The sequence below is a fragment of the Frankliniella occidentalis genome, unplaced genomic scaffold (assembly GCF_000697945.3).
Source record: "Frankliniella occidentalis isolate FOCC.00 unplaced genomic scaffold, Focc_3.1 Scaffold67, whole genome shotgun sequence".
NCBI lineage: Eukaryota > Metazoa > Arthropoda > Insecta > Thysanoptera > Thripidae > Frankliniella > Frankliniella occidentalis.
This window is the reverse complement of record NW_026267197.1, coordinates 357,735-362,174: the sequence shown is the minus strand read 5'-3', so window position 1 is coordinate 362,174 and position 4,440 is coordinate 357,735. Positions and strand designations below refer to the sequence as shown.

General features: G+C 49.9%; 1 protein-coding gene across 1 annotated transcript in view; it reads right to left on the bottom strand.

Moving 5' to 3' along the window:
• Positions 1-4,440, bottom strand: part of LOC127749580 (5-hydroxytryptamine receptor-like) — a 16,312-nt gene that overhangs the window by 2,859 nt on the left and 9,013 nt on the right. The window lies entirely within an intron of this gene.

The following is a 4,440-nucleotide window of genomic DNA, read 5'->3' as shown; positions in this document are numbered from 1 at the left end:
ATTCACAAGGGCGGGGAGAGAGTGTTCGAAAACACCTGCGGAGCTGCAGCTGCACTCCACTCTACTACTGGTACTCCCCCCCCCCCTTCCCCTCACCACACACACGCGCGGTGCTCTGCGGATGCTGCAGTATCACAGGGGGTGGCGCCTAGCAGGCAGGGTTACCATATCGTTGCAGAGCAAGCGCGCACTCTGATATCCTCTATGATGAACACGCCCACCTCCCCTCTGTCCCAATCTCTGTTCCGGCTGTGCGCCGCGGGGGGCGCGGGGGAGGATAGAGTGGTCGGGGTTGCTTCCGCGGCCAGGTGCGCAGGTGCGCGCCAGATGCACGGCCAGGTGCTGGCCACGCACCCGACCGTCATTATGCAGGCCGAAAACAAACCGCAGCCACGCGCGCCCCGCCAGGCGCAGGCAGTGGGCGTAGTAGGAAAAGGCTGGCTGCGCGCGGATGTGCGCCGCTGTGAGAGGGGAGGGGTGCGTCGGCGCGTCGGCCTCGTCAGCGAGTGCGAAGGAAGCTTCCCGAGATATGTTTTCCTTTAAATCTGATATTTTACCCGTTGAGTTTTAATTTTGTGTCAATTTTCTGAGAATGCAAAAATTTGTATGATTGAAATTTCCTGATACGAGAGACTGATGATCATCACAACATACACACGAGTACATAGAGTCGCACGAAGTATTCGGTCTTGTTCTAATGGTTTGACTAATAAATCGAAGTCCAACCAAAAGCCTACTTCTCTTTCAACAACAGCGCATATAAGACGTGCATAATACAGCATGCGATACCATCAATGAGGTAAATGTTTTCACTCTGCGCTATTTGCTTTGCAGGCAACGTGTTCGTGATCGCCGCCATCCTCCTGGAGCGCAACCTGCAAAGCGTGGCCAACTACCTGATCGTCTCGCTGGCCGTGGCGGACCTCATGGTGGCGTGCCTCGTCATGCCGTTGGGCGCAGTGTACGAGGTGAGCCTTCCACCCTCCTCCACTCTCTCTCGCTCTCCCTTTGTTTGCACCGATCGCCCTAGTGCGTGAGGCAGCACCTCTCTGGCACTCTGTGGTGTCTGCCGTGGTCCAACACATTCCGGGTTGCCTCAACTTCGAACTGATAACACATATTGTTGAGATTAAGTAGCAATGCTGTACGAATTGCCTTGATAAACATAAGATTATAGTGCAGGATGGAACCAGTATGTAACGTGGATAGGGAGGGGGGATTTTGTCTGATATTCGGCTGAGTTAACCTGGCCCTAGAAGTGCACAGCACACCGCCGGTGTACGCGTCCTCTGGGGAGTCGTTGATTTAGTTACAGGAGGCCCAATGCGACACTACACTCTGAATACTCATGCATTTCGTTGGACGTACCGGGTGTTTCAGAGCGGGCGGCGCGTTGTTACAGGTTTGCCTACTCCCCCTTCGCCCGCAAGGACTCATGCCGTAGTCTTGTCTCTGGCTCGGGAGAGTATATGCAATTTCGCAGCACTGGTCCGCTCTGGCACACCAAGCAATGTACTCGTTTTCCGGTAGGGGTTCCCAACGACTTTGTTTCTATATTTATCTGATGCCTAGAGATCGAGGGGGAAATCACTTGTGAAAAAGTTTGTACACCTCCCCCTGAAGTAATTCGTACACCTTCCCCTGAAATAGTTCGAAATAAAGACGAAATGAAGCGAAACAAACCCGAAAGAGACGCGAAGTAGTTGGTAAAATAGTCGTGAAATACCCCCGAAATACCGCGAGATACCCCGAAATAATCCGAAATAACCGTGAAATACCCGAAAAGAATGATAATATCACACAATAGTCGCACGCTGTGAACCCAAGTGATATACTCCTCGCCAGAGATGGGAAACATAAAATTTCGCGGTCAGCCTTGTGCATTAGCTTGCCTGGGTTTATAGTTGTCCAGCAAGTATTTCTGTTCGCTGAGCCTCTGCCCAGTGCCTGATCCCCGCCGTGTCCCACCTCGGCCCTCCCTTGCCGCCGCCGCGCCCTGTTTGGCACCGCAGGTTCACAGCAGCGGCGGCGGTAGCGGCTGGCCACAAAGTTTGCGGTGGATTGCATCACCAGTCTGCAGTTAGTTGTTTGCGGCCGTTAGGTCACCCACCAGCCAGCGCCATGGGCCGAGCCACGGGCTGTAACGAGCACTGGGCAAGGGCCGCCCATCCCGGCCTAGCCCAGCACGGCTGCCCTGGCTCCGGGTCCCCTGGGAAAGCACAGCACTGGCCTGCTAGAAACACAACCCGGGAACGTTATACGATTAATATCGGACTTTACTTCGCTTGGCGTTCGCTGGCTTGGCCGTCTGAAAGTTGTGCGTGTGTTTGCTGTGTGCTTGCATCCAAAGGAATAACAGCAAGCGTGTGCGGGTACTGGTACTGCCTACTTGGAGTATACTACTGCGCGCCTTCAACAAATGTCAGTACTTTTGTATTAGCGCTGCCGTGCAAATAAAATAACAACTTATTTGCTCACTTTCGTTTATTTTTGTATTAGCGCTGCCGTGCAAATAAAATAACAATTTATTTGCTCACTTTCGTTTCTCACGGGAATGTATCCCGCCCGCACAGCACGTGAGACTTGACCTTGCATATCGCCCCGTTATGTTCAGATTGCGCGCTAATTGACCGTGAGGCGCCCTCAATGGGCCCTTTATCTTATGGAGACGGCAACGTAACGTGATATGAGGCGCTGCGCGCCGTTAGAGCCCAGGCCCGGTCGTGTCGGGTGACTGAGGTATGGGCCGAGTGGGACCGTGGGGGTGGGCACCTCTGGTGGGCACCGCGTCGTGCGGGAACCCCAGTGTCGCAAGTCTGATTATTCCATGTATTTAATTTGGTTCTGCAGTGGCGATAGCGACGCATCGCAGTGCAGAAGATAGCGTTCGCATAGGCTTAGACCGGGGTACTGCTACAGTCTACATTCATATCCTTTCGCAAAATTGCCCAAAAGTCGTATCACTGTAAAAAAACGGGCGTAATTTTATCCGTCAAGTAGTGGGTAAATTTCACCCCGTGGCCTTGAAAACTATGTTGCCAATCAATGGACTGGGAAATCTTTACTCTCCACCCGCTCGGTAAAGTTATTTGCACAATAACTGGTAAAATTTACGTATGTTCAGAGAAAATTACTTTTTGAACTTTTTTTGGTAGTTTACATATCCACATGGCAATTTACATATCCACATGGTAAATTTACATTTCATATGATGTCGAAAATTGCTGGGTGCTTCGGGAGATGCCAGTTACACATCCAAATGGTAATTTTAGGAAGCACTGGATTGGTGTTTACATGCCATAGGATTCCTGACCCGCGGCAGACTATCGAATGCAAGAGCGAGTCGTGGGTCTTAGATGAAAGTCCGTGTCGCCCACCTGGTCACCGTTGAAAGCAAAGACAATCTATAGATGTAAGCAGACCTCGTTCCTTTGAGAAGACATCATCTATCGGCGCGTCCCCTCCCAGAGGTAGCCGATGGGTGAGGGGTAGCGTGCGCGCTCCCGAGCTCGGAGGTTACGGGTTCTACTCCCATCAGGTCTAACAGATATTTCGGTATATCGGCAAGCACCAGCCGCTCTTAGCAGTTGAGAGGGGAACGCCAACAGGTTGGGAACCTGCATATCGTCATTTTTTTCTTCTTACTAACTGATCTACTTTTGCCCGTGCAAATTTACCATGTGGATAGGGACATGCGGTCTTACCTATCCAAAATTAAAATTACCACTTGGATACGCAAACGTCTAGAATTTATACAAATGGAAGATTACCATGTGGATACGCAAAAGCTTTCCCCCTATCCATGTGCATGGAATTTTCCCATGCTATGGATAGCGAAATTAGTCAGTAATTGGACCGGGAAATTTACTCATTGCGGCCAGGGAAAGGGGCGTTTACTCATCCACCTGCGCAATTTTGCCCTGAAAATTTCTTACAGTGAATGTTTACTGTAGGAAATAATGCTGTTATTCAAGAATAAATTGTTAAGTTTTTCACTGAATTTTCTCGTTAAATAACAACACTCTGCTATGTAACAGCAATGTTTGTTCGGGTAAAGGTAGAGCGTTTGATTTATTAAAGTATACAATGCCACTAAACATCTAGCTCTTTCCCCAAAAGAGTTGACACTCTGTGTAAACTGCGAAACGAACCCCTGAAAAAGAACTATAAATTACATATCCTATTGTGAATAAAGTAATAAACAATTTGAAAAATTTAGTTGGCAATTCGTGTGGAAATGTTCCGCCGTTGTGCTTTACAATGGTAAATTATACCTATTGGGTGGGGCCGAGGAAATAACCCCTATATGCCAAGTGTACATCCCTAATTTTCCACAATTACAACTCTCCCCCTTCGCCCGCAAGGACTCATGCCGTAGTCTTGTCTCTGGCTCGGGAGAGTATATGCAATTTCGCAGCACTGGTCCGCTCTGGCACACCA